This window comes from Dermacentor albipictus, chromosome 10 (assembly GCF_038994185.2).
Source record: "Dermacentor albipictus isolate Rhodes 1998 colony chromosome 10, USDA_Dalb.pri_finalv2, whole genome shotgun sequence".
NCBI lineage: Eukaryota > Metazoa > Arthropoda > Arachnida > Ixodida > Ixodidae > Dermacentor > Dermacentor albipictus.
Genome location: NC_091830.1, coordinates 84484105 through 84506658, shown reverse-complemented (window position 1 = coordinate 84506658; position 22554 = coordinate 84484105). Strand labels below are relative to the sequence as shown.

At 43.3% G+C, this 22554-nt stretch overlaps 1 long non-coding RNA gene across 1 annotated transcript; it reads left to right on the top strand.

The window, feature by feature from the left end:
- Positions 1-12191: 12191 nt before the first annotated feature.
- Positions 12192-19539, top strand: LOC135918607 (uncharacterized). Its single transcript, XR_010569706.2, has 3 exons — positions 12192-12338; positions 15517-15736; positions 19272-19539. It is a non-coding gene; the product is annotated as an uncharacterized lncRNA (long non-coding RNA).
- The last annotated feature ends 3015 nt before the right edge of the window (positions 19540-22554 follow it).

The following is a 22554-nucleotide window of genomic DNA, read 5'->3' as shown; positions in this document are numbered from 1 at the left end:
CTTATTTCAACTTTATTTCAAACGTTATTTGTGCACTTTAAAATCGATATACATGCGATATTGAGCGACGTCTCTGTGCGTCATTATTGAGTTGCTGCAATTTTCCCAAAGTGTGATAAACAGGTACGTTAGCAGATCTCATTTTATGCTTTTACCACGTGCACAGTCTTATACGCGCGTGTTTAAGCCACTGGCACCACCGTCCCGTGCTATCACGGTACCAGTGGCGCACGCGCACAGACTAATACAACGTCTCTAGACTCAAAAGATGCACAGCATGCTTGGTGGTTGGTTCAAGTATCGTAATTGAAAAGCTTGTGGTCCTTTATACGCAACGGCTGACGAATTCAAGTGTGCAACAAAGCTGACAGAATGCTGATAACACGCAGGGAGACAGTAAAGAATAGAAGAATCGTAGGGCCATTACCTTGTTACAGTAACGTACAGCAAAGACGTTTCAGAAGGGACTAATGAAATGGTTCCTTCATTGAATTATAGCCCTTCTTTTTACTTCTCTTCTCCTCCTCCGGTAACCGAGCCACTTTTCCGAATAATCAAGCATGGTTCGAAAATACAACATGGGATTGATAGTACCGCGCGTCAAATGCTTTCTCTGTAGCGCCTGTCCAATTTTCGGACGCCCTACCGAGCATTAAAAAATTTTATTACCGGTTTTTCACAGACTTTTCCCGTGTGCAAAACAACATCAAGAGTGGCGAGCGATGGAGTTCAAGCAAGTCTTTCATCACTCCAAATATACGCGCCCGGACAAACCTCGATGTGGGATTGTTCTCACGTGTAACAAAAGTACGTGTGCTTGGCAATATTGCCCATATGGCGAGATAGAACGTTTAGCATGACTGAGAGCTGCGTTGCTGTAAATTAAACTTAGTAAACAAAAAAGGTTAACCACCACCGTTTCAAGGAGAAGAAAACATATTTCCGTTTGTCGTCATTTAAAAAAAACATTATTTTTGAAGACATTGTCTTATGAAAGTATATGGACTCAATTTTTTAATTATAAAAATTATTGTTCAAGTTTCGCTGGCACCTTTCTCAGACTTGAGATTGCGAGTGACCTTTCATAACAAAACAAGTAAGTGGTCTTTCATTCTCGAAAGCCATAAGGATATGTCACTCGGCCATGCTGGCCGCATGACGCTACTGTAGACCAGTTTTGAGTGAATGGCAGGGAACAAACCACGGTATTAGAGCATAAACTAAACAACGTTAATTCTAATTGACTGTTAATGTCTGCCTTTTACTCACTCAGCGCGGTAACAAGCATTTCTTAAACTGTGTGTTTTGCACCCCATATGTTGCGTTTTAATGTATGGCGCAGGTTCTCACTTCAGAATGTGAGGCGTAGCTGTGCACTTTGAAAGACAATGAAGGCATAGCACAATTCTGATGATAACGTATTGGCTGCCTAATGAGCGATATGTTTTGTTAGGTGGTATTTCAGGGAACCACAGCTGTTGGAGTGCGATACACTCGGTACTTGTGGACACACACGGTGAGAGCAAGACGTGAAGTAATCCTGTATGCCGGCGCTATTGGCACGGCGCACATCCTATTGCTTTCCGGCATCGGACCCAAGGCTGATCTCCAATCACTAGGGGTGAGCAGTCAAATTCACGTGGTCATTGATCTTTTGATTAACTTGCTACTAGCTGGAACCCATATGGGAAAAATGACTGCTGCAAATGAGTCACGGAGATAAAGCCAGTGAGGTTCAAAGCAAATCAATGATTTTCTTTGCATAGCAGTTGTAATGCGCAAACTACAGTTGTTTCTCTCTTTTCCCCAATATATCCTCATCACCCAGTAGAGGCTACCAAATGGAACGAGCGTCTGGTTAACCTCACTGTCTTTTCAAGCGGACCTTGTATTGGCTCACATATTTAGGTAGCGGTCTAGCTACACAAAACCTAATTGCTTGCAGAGCAGAGCAGCTGGAGGAAAGGGCGGTTTGATGAGTTGACAGCTGCGCCGGCACCGGGGTGTGAGTAATTAGCAAGTGAGTCAGAGCGCGTGACAGCTGCACAGGCACGCACTCTCCTCATGCACGCAACCAATGAGAGCCATTTCGCTTCCGCCGGGGAAGGAAATGGCAGAAAGCGGTTTCCGGGGTGCTACGCCGGCTGCGCTTCCGTTCAGTTCATTCTCGGAAAACGGATGGGAGGGTCACACGTGGTGCGTTCCCCCGAAGAACAGGCAGCCTTCGAGGAAAGGCGGCGAAGACACGCTCGTGAAAGGGCTCGCCTCGTCGCTCCGATCCAGCCGTTAGAGCCTCCAGATCTCAGGCAATCCGACATCGACGAGAATTCACGAGATGAGCGAAAGGGAGGCCGATGTAATCGCACTCTTACTTTTGGGTTGCTTAACGGTGATGGAGGTCGGGTGCAGGTAGGACAAGCTTCGCTTACTCCCATTTCCCGGTAGGGGCGGGGTTGGCAATTAGTTTTTCTGTTTTCTCTCTCTCTATCTCTCTACTATATACACAGTAGCACAGCATGAAGACGGAATTATTAATTTTTGAAGTATATTAGCAAATTTACCATTTATGGGCAATTCAAAATGCTTCAGCCTTTGAATTCTATTTCCGGGGTATTTTCTTCTAGATATCACGTAATCGTGTATCCTTTGTCGTTCAAGAAGAACACTTTTCTTGTAAACGAAAAAAACAGCGGAAATTTATAAAGGCACATGCTTCCTTCATTTTTTGGACAAGGTCGGCATTCATGCATAACACGGTGCTATAAAAGCCATGAAAAGACGAATGCTATATTATCCCGCGCTGATGTGCTCCTTTCATTGTAACTGCTATTGTTCTTTAACTAGTTATAATAGGGTACTAAGGTAATTTCCCACATGTGAACTTGATGATCGCAACAACATCTACAACAATAAAATAGTATCTCCATTTTGAGAGAACGCTGCCTAGCTTTTCTAATAGTCTTTACGGAGAATCTACATTAGTGTCATTGTTCTGTGCATGTCAGTACTTTTAAACAATATGCCACAGTGGAGTTTGGTTGTATTTTATTGTATAAGCAGAGCTGGGGAACATACCTTAGCCAAACGCCTGACATGCTTTTTCAGATGATCATGGCGCTTGATACTTCCTCAAACTGCGTGTAACAAAATATTACTGTGACAGGTAGTTGCGCAATCGAAAATGCTTGTTAACGTTATTGTGTTAAAACCAGCGTCGTGCAATGCCTCCCTGGCACAGAATACTTTTGCTTTACTTATGTTGCTACTGATGCATTTTGTGTAAAAACTACAGTGGCACTTCATACGCCAACATCATAAATGCGAAATATAAACATAAAGTAGAACATAATATTTTGATTAATTGTTCACCCGCAATGTGAATTACCTCCTCGCAAGCAGGTACAAGAGGTACAAGGTGCGCTTTGTCCATAATTACATAGCCATAATGTGCAGAGAAGAATTCTTGACGTGCTCTTTATCTTTTACGTGAACACTTGAATAAATATAAGCCTGACAGAATTTAAGGAAGATATTAAATGAAATGAGTTAGTTTGCAACTAACTGGATAATTCAATAGACCAGGCATTGAAAAAGCCAGGAGGATCACTAGGCACTTGGCCCACATGATGAGACGGCTATTGCGTGAGACATTGCTATTCCGGCCACTGTTGATTTTTCAATTCTCTAGCTTTTAGGAAAACATTACGCTGTTGTAGGACTGATGTTATATAAAGTCCTAAAACGTTAGGCGCTATCCATGCAGTCTCAGTGCAGCAGAAATTACCACTGAAGGGAACGTTAACGCTTGGAATGCAACGAGTTGAATTGCATGTGTAAACGCCTCAATACCAATTTTCTTTCGGATACCTGTTATTGCAGATCTGCCCGTGGGTCAATACTTACAAGATCATTTAACAGTAAACGGCGTCGCAGCAACCGCCAAAGAAGATATTATCACGAATTACTACGACCCCTCCATCATACCTCAGTACACGTTTACAAGAACAGGTAAACGGGATTTCCATCAATAAGCTTAGTTTACTCTACAGTTCGAAGTTGTGCGTAATACGTGTCAGTGCTTGTGTGCAATTCTTGTGTGTTTGTGAAGGGAACATTTGTTTAGCGTTTCCTTCTGAGATCTGGTTTACTAGTTATCCTTATGCACCTACGCATTGTGTTCTTGTGTTTCTTTTTCAAAAATCTTTAATGGATATGTATTTCACTGCCAGAACAAATGGACTGTTGATAGATACGCAATGTACTACTACTTCGGCATGAGTTTGTTTCAAATGCCGTAACTTCTGTTCATTCGCGTGGTCATATTGATACCTTTTTCTCATTTCTAACGTAACATCGACAAAAACTTCGGAAACTGTGCAAAACATTGTTATCTATTTTTGTTATACTCCTCTGTCTCGTCATAAAGGTGTTCTAAGCCGTCCGTTCGGGGTCGAGTGCGTGGCGTTTGTGAGCACACCACAAGCGGATCCCGAATACCCGGATATTCAGTTTCTGCTTTCAACGCTGAACCCGACGACACCGGAGGCTGAGTATATCGCCCGGGAAATTGGCATATCACAAGTGGTAAGTAAAGGAATGCCACCTAGAATCATCTCACGATCAGTGTAGACGTTATTGGAACGGAAGCAATTCAGTTACACATTGTGCTGCTACCTCAGAGACGCGCCATTTACGAGGCGTGTATTCAGCCAGGCTCATCTCTCGCGCTTTCCTATAGTTAAGCGCCGCCGCCCCGAAGCCCACACGTGGCACCTATGTGAATAACCAATCAGAGAATTGCGTCCTCCCAGAACCGGATATATAATAATCTGTTTCGCCATTGTAAAGCGACGCATCCTAATTGACACATTGTCCCCCAAGTCCCAATGAAGGTTGTTCATCGAAGAGCGGCGAATACCTGTGGCACATACCCACTGACATAAGTTGATCTCAGTGAGGTTTATCAAAGAGCTGCATTTACCCACCATAATATAGTCAGTGATCTAAGCTAGTGTCAAAATCCATTGAAGAGCACCACATACTTTGTCGCAACAATCTAGCACCGTAAGCTAACCTGAAATTCAAATTCCACCCATAAGTGCTAACACATTTTTGCCAGTTACAAAGATGCCGTCAGAGAGGTTCCTTGAACAGTTCCCAGGGCCCCAAGGTTGTCAGAAGATTGGTTTCAAATCCTCTTCCAGCAGCACAGTAGCGTGATGCGTTATCCGTGAGAGCAGTGCTACGCACTCACAGTGACCCACATTGAGGGAGAAATTGTTAGAGACAGATATGTAGGTAGATGGATTCCATTTGTACAAATAAGAAAATGCTGTAGTATTGGGGTGGCAGAACACCAAATAACTTTGGCAAAAGTGTCAGCACGATGTTCAGCCGAGTTTTCATCTTAGCCATAACAAATTTATTATGAAATGCGAAAGCACATCAGTAACGTACAGTGAACAGTGCCACCATTTGAACCAGAGCGCCTACAAGCCTCCTTCGCCTATTTGCTCAATCGCTGAAATTGCAACAGTAGCTCTAACTTCAATTTTTTTTTTCATTGAAACATGTTTCACTTCCACGTATCCCTTCCCTTCGTTCAAGGTAGCCAAATGGGCATTTCCTAGGTAACCTCAGTCCCTTTATGTGGTCGTATATCTTCCTCAACACCGGCAAATAAATGAAATAGTTTGATATGGTTCACGTTCGTTTACAAAATCTTTAATTCTTGCGCATTCCTCATCCATGCAAATCATTATTCCAAAGTAAATTTCCTGTCAAGCGGAGCTACCCAACACTTTTTCTTTCTACAAATGCGGGGCTAGCGAAAAGATGGGTGTTGGTGAGAGGTTCGAAAATCTGTGCACGAAAGATGTAGTTTTGAAGCGAAGTTTATTATTTCCCAAGGACATCTGTAACAAGCACGTGTTACTATTGCCACTACCAGAACGTTTCGTAAAGGGTGAGTGTCAGCTAGCTTTTCATACGTAGACAGTATCGTCATATTTTGTTTTTAATCAAAATTATTAAGTCTCGTGTATGAAATTGACATCGGCACTTGCGTTTTCCATGCCACGACGAGCCTTGCAGAAACCTAGCGTTTTGTTATGTAAGCAATTGGAGTACCCTAGGCCTCGCAATACGTTCCTTTATTCTGCTGAATCTTTTACGTCTGGATATAGATGATTTTGTGGCCTTGTTTGTGCTTTACTAAAATTTGTATTCCCTGTATGGGCTTTTTCTAATTGTTGAACTATTCATGTGTCTTTTGTTGTTCTGTGTGCCATTCAAGAGTGTTCAGAAATTAAAGATTGAATGAGTGAATGAATAAATGAAGAAACAAATATATAATTATTTAATACTATAATAAATAATCTAATTATTATTAATACGAGCACTATAGCAGGTTTCAAGGCAAAGTTAGTGTCATGAGGCCCTCGTAACCTAAAGCGCGAGCAATCTAACACACGCAGGAATAACTGCTCAGCTGGTAATACTAAATATAATTGTGCGCATCTGTAAAGGTTGACCTAAATATTCTAACTGGGCATAATTAGTGAAGCGTGAGTGTAGTTACAAGGTTTATACAAGTTGCAGCAACGCTGCGGACAAAAGATGGCTACCCGAACCGGCCCCACGCTCTTCTCGCCAAAACGCCGTCTTTCTTCATAGTCACACTGTTCCTCACTGCTCCGTAACATACGCCAAAATCGGAAAGGCACCCTCACGACGCTAGTGTTTATGGGAGCGAAGTCACGCTGAAGTAATGCTTGTGCTTAGAGACGTGGACAGCATCACTGGGCTCCAGCGTTAACGATGAACGGCAGTCCAGCGGGGATACTTCGTAGCTCCCATCGCCGAGCTGGTGCATGATCTTGTAAGGCACTCTCTACCGCGGGACGTTTTCTGATAATTGGATGCAGCGTCATGGTGTCCATAATAGAAGAACTAGAGACGCAGGGGTGGAAATGAATGTCCCAGTCATAGCCTTCTACCTCATCTTCTGTGCAACCTGAGTCGGTGAGTCGCTAGCGGGCAATCTGGTGAGCAGTGTGAGCCCGGGCGAAGATGTCGCGGCATACTCAGTGAGTAGAACCCTTTTCGTAAGCCTCCAGGTTTCTGCCCCGTAGGTGAGTACTGGTAGGACACAGCTATTATATACTTTTCTCTTGAGGGATAATGGCAACCTGCTGTTCATTATCTCAGAATGCCTGCCAAATGCACCCCAGCCCATTCTTATTCTTCTGATTATTTCCGTCTCATGATCCGGATCCGCCGTCACTACCTGCCCTAAGTAGATGTATTCCCTTACGACTTCCAGTGCCTCGCTGCCTATTGTAAATTGCTGTTCTCTTCCGAGACTGTTAAGCATTACTTTAGTTTTCTGCAGATTAATTTTTAGACCCACTCTTCTGCTTTGCCTCTCCAGGTCAGTGAGCATGCATTGTAATTGGTCCCATGAGTTACTAAGCAAGGCAATATCATCCGCGAATCGCAAGTTACTAAGGTATTCTCCATTAACTTTTATCCCCAATTCTTCCCAATCCAGGTCTCTGAATACTTCCTGTAAACACGCTGTGAATAGCATTGGAGATATCGTATCTCCCTGCCTGACGCCTTTCTTTATTGGGATTTTGTTGCTTGCTTTATGGAGGACTACAGTGGCTGTGGAGCGGCTATAGATATCTTTCAGTATTTTTACATACGGCTCGTCTACACCCTGATTCCGCAATGCCTCCATGACTGCTGAGGTTTCGACAGAATCAAACGCTTTCTCGTAATCAATGAAAGCTATATATAAGGGCTGGTTATATTCCGCACATTTCTCTATCACCTGATTGATAGTGTGAATATGATATATTGTTGAGTAGCCTTTACGGAATCCTGCTTGGTCCTTTGCTCGACAGAAGTCTAAGGTGCTCCTGATTCTATTTGCGATTACCGTAGTAAATAGTTTGTAGGCAACGGACAGTAAGCTGATCGGTCTATAATTTTTCAAGTCTTTGGCGTCCCCTTTCTTATGGATTAGGATTATGTTAGCGTTCTTCCAAGATTCCGGTACGCTCGAGGTCATAAGGCATTGCGTATACAGGGTGGCCAGTTTCTCTAGAACAATTTGTCCACCATCCTTCAACAAATCTGCTGTTACCTGATCCTCCCCAGCTGCCTTCTCCCTTTGCATATCTCCTAAGGCTTTCTTTACTTCTTCCGGCGTTACCTTTGGGATTTCGAATTCCTCTAGACTATTTTCTCTTCCATTATCATCGTGGGTGCCACTGGTACTGTATAAATCTCTATAGAACTCCTCAGCCACTTGAACTATCTCATCCATATTAGTAATGATATTGCCGGCTTTGTCTCTTATCGCATACATCTGATTCTTGCCAATTCCTAGTTTCTTCTTCACTGTTTTTAGGCTTCCTCCGTTCCTGAGAGCATGTTCAATTCTATCCATATTATACTTCCTTATGTCAGCTGTCTTACGCTTGTTGATTAACTTCGAAAGTTCTGCCAGTTCTATTCTAGCTGTAGGGTTAGATGCTTTCATGCATTGGCGTTTCTTGATCAGATCTTTCGTCTCCTGCGCTAGTTTGCTGGTATCCTGCCTAACGGAGTTACCACCGACTTCCATTGCACACTCCTTAATGATGCCCACAAGGTTGTCGTTCATTGCTTCAACACTAAGGTCCTCTTCCTGAGTTAAAGCCGAATACCTGTTCTGTAGCTTGATCTGGAATTCCTCTACTTTCCCTCTTACCGCTAACTCATTATTCGGCTTCTTATGTACCAGTTTCTTCCGTTCCCTCCTCAGGTCTAGGCTAATTCGAGTTCTTACCATCCTGCGGTCACTGCAGCGCACCTTGCCGAGCACGTCCACATCTTGTATGATGCCAGGGTTAGCGCAGAGTATAAAGTCTATTTCATTTCTAGTCTCGCCGTTCGGGCTCCTCCACGTCCACTTTCGGCTATCCCGCTTGCGGAAGAAGGTATTCATTATCCTCATATTATTCTGTTCCGCAAACTCTACTAATAACTCTCCCCTGCTATTCCTAGTGCCTATGCCATATTCCCCCACTGGCTTGTCTCCAGCCTGCTTCTTGCCTACCTTGGCATTAAAGTCGCCCATTAGTATAGTGTATTTAGTTTTCACTCTACCCATCGCCGATTCCACGTCTTCATAGAAGCTTTCGACTTCCTGTTCATCATGACTTGATGTAGGGGCGTAGACCTGTACAATCTTCATTTTGTACCTCTTATTAAGTTTCACAACAAGTTCTACTCAAATTGAGGACGACGCAACGAGCTATGGAAAGAAGAATGATAGGTGTAACGTTAAGGGATAAGAAAAGAGCAGATTGGGTGAGGGTACAAACGCGAGTTAATGACATCTTAGTTGAAATCAAGAAAAAGAAATGGGCATGGGCAGGACATGTAATGAGGAGGGAAGATAACCGATGGTCATTAAGGGTTACGGACTGGAACCCAAGGGAGGGGAAGCGTAGCAGGGGGCGGCAGAAAGTTAGGTGGGCGGATGAGATTAAGAAGTTTGCAGGCACGGCATGGCCACAATTAGTACATGACCGGGGTTGTTGGAGAAGTATGGGAGAGGCCTTTGCCCTGCAGTGGGCGTAACCAGGCTGATGATGATGATGATGATGATGATGACTCAGTGAGAATTTCGGTTTCGGGTGGAAGGAGTTTTTTTTAATGGCTGGGAAATTGGGTTGCGGCCAAACAGGAGACAAAATGGAGAAAGGCCAGTGGTGCCGTGACGGGACGAATTATATGTAAATGTTATGTACGGTAACGTGCCGTCCCCGTCACTATGGTCTGAAGAAACGTATGTGGATAGCATCTCCATCAATGTCCGGTTGAGCCGCGCAGTTATGCCACTGCAGGATGGATGATAGTCCGGGGATACTAGTTTTCGTACGGCAGAACAACAGCGAAGAAAGAAAGGTGCCTAAGGTGACTCCCAAAAAGCGGCTAAAAACGATACGTGGGAAAACATCAAGAGTGTCCGACAGGCACCTAAGGTGACTCGCAAATCTGGGCGAAAAAAACTACCACATCGTCTAAGTACCATAGGCAAGTGGATCATTATTAGCTGCGAAGTAGTGAGCCCATCATCCGTTCTAAGGTTGCTGGGGCGTTAGAAAGGCCAAACGGCATAACTCCGAATTGATGAAGCCCGTCGGGCGTTACAAAATAGGTCTTTTTGCAGTCCCTGTCATCTGCAGACATCTGCCAATGTCCAGAACGAAGGTCTAAGGGCGCGAAGTACTTGGCTGTGTGCAGGCAGACCAAGGCGCCATCAAAACGTGGCACCGGGTAGACGTCCTTGCGCGCGATCATCTTCAGGGGGCGGTAACCAACACAAAAGTGTCCGCTGCAATCGTTCTTCTTAACAAGGAAAAGTGGGCGTTCCCACGGACTAGACGATTGTCCGATGAAGTCAGTAGTCAGAGTTTTGTCTTCCTGATGCTGTATACCTGAACGTTGGCCATGTGAAATGCGGTACTGATGTCAGCATTGTGATTGGTGTCACCGCTACATACACAGAGAGTGACCGCTGACGTCTGGTCGAAAATGTCGCGATAAGCTTTCAAAACGTGGCGTATGACGGCAGGCTACGTAGGAAGGAGGTAAGGTGCGATCATCTTCCTTTGTTCGTCTGGTGCAGGATTACACTGATCGAAATAGCCTGCAGGTGATGGTGATGAGATATCAGCTAGCAACATGCCTCTCTGGATAACCTGCGCGAAGTAGTTAAAGTTGAGGAGAGGGCATGCGGTTCAATTGTCTGCAACAGTGAGCAGGGTGTGCGGATGTTCCTTGCAAGCATTACATCTTGCACGCAGAGAAACCACATAGACGCCGTCAGGAATAGGAGGAAATGTAGTCACAACAACGCACTTCGTGGCATGCGGTGGCAGGTGGATGTCATCGAGGGTATGTATGTGCGGTTGTGTCTATTGTGGATGTCGCAGCTCTGCGGCAGAACCTGCCGCGTGGTTTGGTTTGGTGACTACAAATATGGCTGAACCGCACGCTCTCCTCGCGAAAACGTCGTCATTGTTTATAGTCACACTACACCTCACTGCTCCGCAACGATGATAATGCTTATGCCACATTTTAATTTACACACAATCTATTTACAATATTCGTACAATGTACAGAAAATCAAGGAAGTGGACTGTTATTCTAGTATACAAATTCAATTTCGACAAATGGCTTGAAATGTTGGATGCAAGCTTGTTTCTTTACAAAAATAAACAGCCTCAGCCAGTATTTAAATAGGTTAATCTTTAGAACAGCCTTTTCAGATACGAGGGGCCTGACAATTTAATTTTTATGGACATTCTTTATATGAGCGAAGCGGCAGTAAATGTTCTATTACTAATGCTTAATTTAAGAACAGCGGGGCCTTGATTCGCTGAGTGTCTTTTGTTGTTGTTATTCTTGAGATATTCTAAGACCATTCCGTTATTAAATAACTCCCGGCGAAAGATAGTGATAGTTGTCGGTGACAGTTTCATAAAAATTATTTCATGCAAGAGTAGTATGCTAAGTCTTATGCTGGCGGACATAATGGCAAAGAAATGATCTGAACGTCGCGAGACAAAGCGGGCAATTTTGGAGTCGATCAATGTTCTCGAGATGAATATAATAAGTATGCCCCCAGGTAGACGCGCATTGAGATAGGGAAGGTTAATATGGCTCTAATGCATCAAGGATGTATACAGAGACGTTTAAGTTATGTGCTAAGAGATCACATTGTTGGGCTAAAGATATAAGGTGACACGTTATCTGAAACTCATTTAATGCAACCACAGTCAAGGATAATTTGAGTATATTATGCACTGGCACATTTGCATCTGCATTAACTGCTGGAAAAATGGATACGATTTCTTTATTTCAGTAAATGTGATCACACAGAAGTACGAGTGGACTATCAAACTGTCTGCGCACGGGATTTGTACAAGTGATCTCGCAACAACCTGAGATGATGGTGGCTACGATCCTGATTGAGAATCGTTTATAAGATGCCCGCTGCCCATAGATCATGAAAGTGCTTCGCCAGCATTGGCAGAATCCACAATTTTCAATTTCCTGTCTCGAATTGTTGCCGAGTTGCATATTCTTACATTTACAGATGTTGGATGGCTACTACAAGCAAAAACGAGGCCAGTACGTCTTCCAGATTATACCGATTCTTCTACGACCAAAATCAACCGGAGTCATCAAACTTAACAGTACCGATCCCACAGTATATCCCATCATTGATCCGAAGTTTCTCTCGAACGAGGCCGATTGGGATGTTGCCATTGCTGGTAAGCCCATTAGACATATGAAATGTGCTGTGCATCAGTTTTTCTGTAGCATTCTGGCTGCCTGATTCTAGCTGGTCTGACGGGTGAGAGAGAGAGAAAGAGAGAGAGGTAAACAACTTTATTTAGGCGCCTGCAGAATGACACTATGACTAAATGGCGCCGCGACGCGGGCCCTGACGTCTTCTGAGCGGGTGGTCTCTACTCAACTCCAGCGCGTGTTACTCGCGCGGTCAATTTCAAAATACAGTCAGTCAGTCCCCTTTTATCCAGAGTCATGCATATCTGATTTTCTGTGACTTCTCTGAGGGGTGAGAAGTCACGGAAAATCATATATGCATGATTCTGGATAAAAGGGGACTGACTGATTGAATTTTGAAATTGTTGTAGAAGGGAACTTTGTCATAGTCCACGTTCAACAGCGATCATATTTGTGTCAGCCGATAGCTGTAGAATAGTTCGTCCTGCTTCAATTGTCAATTATAATAAGGGTAAATGAGTCGGAGAAAAAAAGAATTCATTTAGGCCTGACAGCGTTTGTCTTTTGTTTGAGATTTTTTCTTTGTGATACCATATTTTAAATATGCGCGAAAAGAAGAAAATCTTTGGTTCAAAAGAACGCAGTGACGCCTCACGAACACCTTGGGTGGAATGCCCAGTTTTTAAGTTTTTATGACAAAATGTTTTCGGGGGAACCTGTTCTTGTTAAACTTGTAGCAAATTTATTAACAAGAGAAGCACTCCTACACGGATGGCACGATAATGTCCTGCGGCGTCCCGTCTGGTAAATATCAGTTATATAAATTATATTCCAACTAGTGGGAGGACACATGCGTATATATTTGGTTTTGTAGGCTGGCAGGGAACGCTGTTTAATATCTAGCGTCGTACTTCCCGGCAATGAAAGGAAGTGCGTACACTTACAAAGAAAGCGCTTGATTTACATATATATATTTGCGGTTTTTCACACACGCACTCAATGTTGCATTTAAACTAGTGATATTGAGTAGCAACATTGGTATCTTCAAAATATAGCAAGGGTGCAGCGGAAGCGCTTCTGATAGCCTGCGAAGTTTACTCGTGAGTCATAGTGGCTGTAAGTACTACATTTTTCAAAATAAACAGATCAAAATAAGTTAAAGCTGATGCAGGGTCACACTTAACCTGGGCCCACATCCACAAAGCATTGTTACGCTAATGTTATTCGCACGAGTAAATTCAAGCCAGTCCTGATGCCGGACATAATATGAGGAAAGAGAGCTGCTAAATGGTAAAGATCACTTGCGATAGAAGTGCTTCGTGAATTCGGCCCACGGGTCAGGTCTTTCCCAATCAGTTTCCTTGTTTCTTCGCTGTTCTTTTTAAAACTGCTCACATTACACTTTCCAGATACAGCACATTCTCGAAATAGACATTCAATTGTCACATCTGGAAACATTGCCGCTTATACTGAGCAGTCTAAGCGTCTGGGCAATACGTTTTCAAGATACAGTTACGCTACTCTGACTAATATTCTTGTGGTTCTGTTTTTTAAAAGCACATGGCAATGGAAAGCTTAGAACAACTAAGTTGATATTTACTTCGCTCAAATTACCTGCTAATTTTCACTTATTTATTGCTTCAGTCTGTTTTATCATTGACTGCAAAAAACGTGTTAACTGACCACGTGGATATGGTGCATGAGACATGTTCCGATTACAAAAGTTCCAGTTTTCATGTAAATATCACTTATTTCAGCACTATTAACTGGAACTCATGTTACAAGATGGATTTTCACTGACGCATACAGCGTTTGTGTGCAGTGTGCTTTGGCAAATTACCATGCGTCGTTCATCGAAAATGAAATTCGTGCGCTTTACACGCGAAATCTATGATCTCAGTATGAGGTGCGCCGTGGTGGAATCTGACATAATAAGGGCTACGTTTTCTTCTATTACGCTACTTCAATCTAAATTGGCAAGTGATCTTGAGTATCATTGCATTAGAACGCCGCTGCACAAACCGAAGTCGCACCAACTGTCTCAAGCTCACCAGGCCAGCACCATAGCTACGAATCCAACCCGGTGGCTTTGCGATTCTTTTAAACGAATAGAAATCAAAGATAGCTGATAAAGGGTCTACCCTAACAGGGTGCATACCACTTTCCCAGGCACTTCACATCTTTCTGCACTTGGTTTTTGTAAACTGCTCACAGTACTGTCTCGGGATGAAGCACATTCTTGAAGTAGACATTCGATTTCTCACATTGGGAAATGACGCTACATTTGCTACGCTAGCAGTGTTAGATATTCCAGTTCAGGAATTTTACGCTACTAGGACCAATCTTCTAAGAAGCACTTGTGCTTATCAAAAGCAATTTATACCTGAAAGATTGCAACAAAATGTTGATGGTTTGTTCAGTCAAATTAGCCTCTAATATTAGCTGATATAATGATTGAGCCTCTTTATTGCCTTTTAATAAAGGGTTCAGTCACCGCGATGTTATCACGCGTGTGGCATGTTCAGATTTTCAGACTTCATGCTTTACTATGACTTCGTCTCAGCACTATGTGGCATGTTCAGATTACCGGACTTCATGCTTTACTATCACTTTTGTCTCAGCACTATGAACTAGCACTGAACATTACGAGCTGAATTTTTACTGGTCAGTAGCGTTTGCGTCAACAGTTGTGCTTTGCCATATTACACCATCTCATTCTTTCAAAAATACGATTACTGTGCTTTAAGTTCCAAGTCAAGAAGGTCTTCATGAAGCACACCGCAAATAGGGGATTTAATATATTATAGACCATCTTGGGCTTTTTAACGGGGACCAGATATAAATACAAAAGTGAGTTTGCATTTATCTTCTACCCACTGCCTCAGTCTGAGCAGCCCAACGCCATCGGCAGTAAGCTACTGCGGTGGGCGTGTGATCCTATTAGATTTTGCCAGCGTTTGTTTTCAACAAATTATCACTGTTATCAAGATATTGCCAAGTACAGGATAGATCTGAGAAATCTATGGGAAATTTCTCGAACGTGTCACTACCTCTGTCGCGAAGAAAGCAGGTGTGATCACATCGTGTGCAATTATGTGCAAAAGTCTGCGTTATAGTATGACATGACATGCTGCGCTACACATGCTTCCAGCAGGCTAATTTACAAGGACATATCAGAATGAGTTAGCGTTTTCTCTTCAGGTGCTCGTCTGGCCGTGCAGACTTTTCAAACGGAAGCAATGAAGGGAGCCAATGTGACGTTGTTCGACATCCCTGTTCCTGGCTGTGAGACGGCGGGTGCGTTGTGGAGCGACACCTACCTACGTTACCTCGTGCGGCAGACGGCGCACAGCGGATGGCATCCGTGTTGCACAGCGCCGATGGGCACCCACCCCGCAGCGGTGCTGGATGCGAGGCTCAGGTGAATGGCGCGACATGCTAGTCTGCTAAAGTATGCTATAACAAAAGAGCGGCACGGGTTATGTGCATCTTACCTGAATTCACGGACAAGTTCTCGTGTCTGATGTGCGAAGGCAGCAGGGATGCATCTTCTGCAAGAATGAAATAATGATATTCTTTATATTCCACGCAGGAAAATGGTAAATAAACTGCGGGACCAGTCCTAGTAGCGATGCCACAGTGACGCTTTCGTTCCGTAGCTTTCGCTTCATATAGAACAAAAGATGTTCCGCGAGTATGGTGTGGCACAGCTTACCGTTGAGCGCCGTGATATCGTCGTCGGGGACAATAATGCTGGCATTCATTTGGAAATCGCGTTGTCTTTCCCCATGTAATTATTATGTAACGGATTCGAATATGATCTTGTCTGCTTGTGCACCCTGTAAGAGATAGGCTGTTTCAGTAGCAAATGCGCTCTATAAACAACGCTAAAAACTCTTTCTCTAGAATTATGCAAAATGTCAATGTGCACCGACACCACCATCCAACGCCACTCTTTATCCTAATTAAGCGACGCGCAAGGCGCGGATTCACCTATTATTGCATTCATAGTCCGCCTTTGGCTAGGACATCGGTATTTCACAAAGCGCGGGCTTGCCTATTGTGTAGCATTAGCTGGGTCTACGTGAACGAGACAAGTGGTGCATCGCATCGCTCTTCTATCCCTTTGCGTTCGTGTAAACAACGTTCGTGCGTGCCTTCTATCCCTTTGCGTTCGTGATTTGGTCATTTAATTCAAACGTGAATCGCATTCATGCCACAGGAATTGGCAGCTCGAGATAGAGACGGGCAGTAGATGTAAACGTTGGCGTGCCGCAATGACGGACATAGCTGCCGATATGTGTTCTATCACCCGGCGAAGCGCAAGTTGCCTGAAGCGAACGTATCGGCGTGCCCCGGATCAAGCCGAAAGCGCTACATGTGCACGCTGTCTTGTACTGACTATAGGTACGCGCACAGACACCATAGGCGCTAGTCGCATTCATTAAACGCGTCTATAGAGTGTTGTTTTCATTGCAGCAGGAGCGGGTGGCGGTTCTCCCTCCTTCAGCTAAGTGGGCAGCAGGTTTCTGCACCATGTTCTTCTTTTACACATGCTAAGGCCGCGAAAGAGTCGAAGACAACATCAGCCCGACGCTTGTTGGGCTTGCTCAGTTTATTTATTTATTTATTTATTTATTTATTCAAAATACCCCAAAGGCCCTCATTACGAGGGTATTACATGGGGGGGGGGGGGGGGAAATCACAAGCAATGGTCATAGTTGTTTCATGAACGCACGTAGTCAATTGTTTTGTTCCCATGAAGGTGAATGCATGGTGTTGTATATGGTTATCGTGGTTACACATTTCCATAGCGTCAATATTACAGGGTGTTTCTGCCAACGCTTTCAAAACTGTTTAAAGGTTGTCTGTGGCAGATAAGTCACTTCTAGTTTATGACCCGGTCTAGTCGAACCGGTGGGCACTAATTCACAAGAATTCGCTAATTATATTTTTATCTATTTATCTTATGATCCATATTGGAATTTACAAATTCTAGCAGTGGACTTCGCAAGGCGGCTCCACTTGAATTCTCAGGACTAAACCAGTTTCGAGATATAAAATTCCAGAACTTTGCGGAGACATTCATTGGCGCTCCAGTTAATTGTCTGCTTCAGTGCACAAAACGACGTTTTGTTAAAGAATTAACTGGAACTTTAATGCATTTGTCCGCAAACTTCGGGAATTGAAACTGGTGTCATCTTGAAAATTTGTTCCAAGTAGATCCGCCTTGGAACCCCATGGCTAGAATTTGTAACTGGCACTGTGGGCCATAATGTAGTTAGTTAAATACATAATTAGTGAATTTTGCATGAATTAGTAGATTTTCTAGCTGAATTTTTTGTGAAAGTATTGACCGCCGCTTCAAGCAGACCAGTGCATTACCTAGAGTTGTGATAGGTGCGAAAATCAACTGTTGAAGATGTTTCAATGTGGTCGCTGGAGGACGCTGTATATATATATATATATATATATATATATATATATATATATATATATATATATATATATATATATATATATATATATATATATATATATATATGTATGTATATACGCAGGAAAGAGACCACGAACTTTTTGGAAGACTTCTTAAAGTTTTCGACTGGTGGACCAGCCTTCGTCAGAGTACAGTCAGTCACTGTACTCCGACGACGGCTGGTCCACCAGCCGAAAACGTTCCGCAATGAAGTCTTCCAAAAAGTTCGTCGTCTCTTTCCTGCGTATGTTACGTCGGGTCCTGCCTGCTGCCCATTGAAGAAAACCCATATATATATATATATATATATATATATATATATATATATATATATATATATATATAGAGAGAGAGAGAGAGAGAGAGAGAGAGAGAGAGAGAGAGAGTCACGTGGTGTGACGTATGAAGCACACCGTAGCAATATTGGGAACGACACAGTAACTTTATTGGGCGAGCCTGTCTCCACAAAAACAGGCTACACTTAAAGAACGGCGACAACGGCGAACACAGTCGCCCATCGTCAAAATCTGATCGGCGGGTCACGCGCGTCGGCTTTTCTACATCAGTCTTCGAATGTTCCAGAGTAATCGCTGGGACATGCGTGCCTTCCACAAAGTTGTACCTTATTCGCGTCGCGCACACAAGTTACACAAGGTTCGGTAACAGACAGCGGACGGAAGCATCGATAACATTTCAGGAAATTCCGATACATGCAGGTGCATCCAGCGCTGTGCGATAACATTTGTTAGGCGGTGAAACGTGTCACCCAATAAAGAAAAACAAGTACGCGTGTTGATATATCTACCTGTTATTGTTTTGCGCCAGCTTGTTGATAAAACTCCTTGTCTGAAAACTGAAATGTGTAAATTTACTCATAATTTCTGAGAGTATTTTTTTTGTAAGCCGATGCCTTTCGTGACTTCGTAGTTAGGCTGGCGATGTAATTCGTTTCACTTGTTTGTGAACATTTTTCTTTCGCGAAGTTTTTTTGCCTTCAGACGCTGATAACTCCTATAGCGTCAAATGCAAGGATTCTTTATTTGTCGTCTTTATTCTGAGGTCAGCATCCAAGTATGAATACATTGCTGCCGCTTCCAGTTAGAATAACGCTGATTTTATTAGAAAGCTCTGTCTAAATACTCTAACTATGTTTACGACATGTTCCTCATCTTTTCAATTGATATCATGTTTATGGAAATGCCTTGACGGTGAAGTGACAATATTTCGCTTCAGTGTGACCAGCCAGGTTCTTTTAGCAGTCTCGACAGAGGCTAAACGGTGGACGATTATCACTTACGAGTGATGATGTTCACAAAGGAAGTATGCGTAACGCAACTTGAAAAAATAATCAGGATGTAGATTTCCGAGTGCATCCGAGTTACCTGTCTTGCTTGCGAGTAATGGCTCCCTACGTTGTGCTGCATTCGTGCGATGTCAAGTTACTAACTGCTGACTCTCTCGTAACTCTGTTTTTCAGGGTTCGCACAGTCAGTAGACTTCGTGTCGCCGATGCGTCGTCGATGCCCATGGAATTATCCGGCAACCTTAATATTCCCATGATGATGCTCGGAACGAAGGCCGCCGCAATGATAATGGAAGATAACGCTTAAGCAAAAGGAGCAGCCGAAGGCGAGCACACAGAAGGAAGCGCGTCTAAACGTCTCCGCAAGAATAACCTTGCTTTCATGAGAGCAAGGGGCCCGAAATTGAAATGCATACCTACCTGCAATGTTCGTTTCACTGGATTGGTCCGTCTGTTCTTGCCTTTGTTCCTGTAGCAGTTGTGCCTGGCACAAACGTTAACTTGCTTCTTCAGGATTAAATGGCCATACATTGGAATAGAGAATCTTTACACTCAGATTGCAATAGCGTAAGGAAGACGGTGACGTGGCGCGTTGGTTTGTCGTGTAGACATCCTCTTGTCTCTGGATATTTGTGTGCTGTTTCACACGTTAGCATGTAAACATGCAAACATCAACAGTCGTCCTTACGGACAAGGAGTCCTGGTGACTTCTTGCAAGTAGACCTCTCTTTGGCTCATCGGCTTATTGCTGCAGCTAAGGAATTCGAAGCATAAGTGCAGTCGACCGCTTGTGTTGCACTGATGCGCGAGAGATAACCGGCCGGCCTGTGATTGCCTTGTAATAGCGCGATGCGACGAAATCAGCCAGAACAACGGAGATCTGTGAGGCATCAACACGTCCTTACTGACACCAACGCTTCGCAGTGTGGAAACACGCTGGACAGCCGGTTAGTCGACGCTTGCGCTGTACCCTTAAAGTATTGGTCGACTGTACACTCGAGCTTCTTTCCCAAAACTGAGTCTATAAATCAATAGGTTAATAAAATCAATAAAGCCATGAGCTGATTGGACGTCACCTGTTATCTAGAAACGATAGACTCTCGAATACAAACTGACTGTGCAAGGAGTACAAGTCGTGTGTCCTTCATAATCGCTTTTTTCCATCGGTTGACAACAAAGGGGGGGTAATGAGGACGTTGAGAAACTAAATAATAACAAACACAAGAAATACCAACCAAATTCCTAGTACGTATTATTATTATTTTTTCATTTGTTGCCGTCGTGACGAAAAGCTCGTATTCGAGGCGAGCACGACTACAAGTTACGCAGGAAAGCTTGGTCTTCAGGTAGTCTGGGGCAGCAGCAACATGAAAGGAATTTATTTTGTTTTAATGCTCTAAGATGTCGTGATAATGGTATCGAAATGCCTCAGTAGTATTATGTTCTTTGTAACAACAAACCTGCTTGTAACAACACAATCAAAACACGAGAAACGAAATAAAGCTTACGATATTTTTCCAGGAAGCCGGGGCACACATCTATATTAGCACACAGTGGCGTTCGACTGAACATCACTCTGAAGCAGTGTATATATACCCATTTCTTTCACTGTATTACTCGAGTTGCTAGGTCACAGGAAGGAGTACATTTGAACTGAGCAAATAGGCACGGTAATTGAATCTGGGCTACTGAGCCTTCTTTATTTACACGAGTCTCCTGAGAGGCTGAACATAAAAAATATATCTCCGTTATGGATGTTAGACATCATTCGATGCGCACATTCGAAGCTTCTGTGATGCAGCATACATGGTTCACAGCACTGCTGTCATCCAGATATGCGCTTCATGCTAGAATCACTTCTAGACGAAGCTATTTTTCTAGACACAAATACAAAGGTATGCGAAACGCACTAAACGGACAAGCGTCACGTTAACAAAAACATTCAAAAAGCACAAGAATTGGAAAAAAAATGCTGAACTGATTCATGTACCGAACTGGAAGAGACAATATAAGTGTTGTGCAGAATGAAAAGATTATGGTTCAACCTATTTTTGCAACGTCGTGACTTTCACACACAATGTTGCACTTCTCAACACCACACACAATGTTGCAACTGAGTACACAGGTTACTGCACACTGCCCCAGAGTATTTCACCCAACAGTGCTGGTGCAAATGGTATCGTGTGTACAAAACCGCCGCACGCTTTGGACCCGCAGATAAGGATCATTGCAGACAGCACTTGTCAAGTTCACAGTTGCTTTTATTGCAATAATTTCAATAAGACATATCCCTTCTTCCATGAGCAAACCAATAGTACTTGTACGTAGCCGCAGACGCATCCTCCACTTCAATATTTCAAAATTGTACTTATATTGAGTTTGTGCAAACCCGACGCATCAAAACGAAATCGGTTACACAAATTGTAAAGTTGAGCACTGTTCAAAGTTCATTCTCATGGAAAACTTTCAAGCTGCAGGGGAAATAATTGGCTAGAAATGTGGGGTCAGTGAATATGCAGACCCACACACTAGGTCATTGGGCCCCTAGACAAAGCACTGGATGCAGATTTAAACTCGATGCTCCCTTAATAGTTGATCACCGTGCTACACCGCCATAACTTTTCCAGTGTCATAAGATATCCCTAAACAACACCCCCCACGCCCCCCAATATACATACGTCAAATTGACAACGCACATCTTGAATTGAGTTTTATGAACAATGACGACGCAGGCACAAGACAGAGAGCTTTAATTCTGTTGTTGGATTTATTCTTTTCATGCGCAGATGTAATAAACACCCTTCACCAGATATGTATGCTTGTTAAATCATTATTTGATACCGCAGCTGCATCGACCATGATATTATTCTGCTGCGCAAGAAGCAGTGAAGTCGGTCAAGGCTGCAGATGACGGTAGCAAAAAGGGTAAGCAACAACCATATTTTGAATCCACAACGCTGCCAATTTGTGATGCGTGACTGTTTGCACCATTTTTAGCATGTGCATACGCGAGTGTTGTTATGTCCACATTGAAAAAGGTTACAGAAGGCACTTCCTAAGGCTCACAGATATTGAACGAACTCTGAAAAGTTGACCGATGTGTAGCATTTAAAGGCGCAAAGGCCAGCTTTGGCCATAAAGCGCCATGACATGCAATAACAAATTGTCTTTGTTTTCATGTATGAAATGATCGAACGAGTTGAAAATGATAGCTGTAATGTGGCCGTAAAGAGGCCTAAAACCTGTCGCTGTGAAATGCCTACAATACATAACCATCGAACTAATATCAATGACTCAGGATGTGAGCTATGAGCATAAGCCTTTAGCTGCGAGGAAGTGTTTTATTCAAATGGGAACAAGCATTGTTGTCTACAAAAAGCTCTTGAGATTAAGGGCTGACAGGCATGTACTGTAAAAATTCGTTACTGCGGCTACGGACCAGATAATTAGTCAGGAC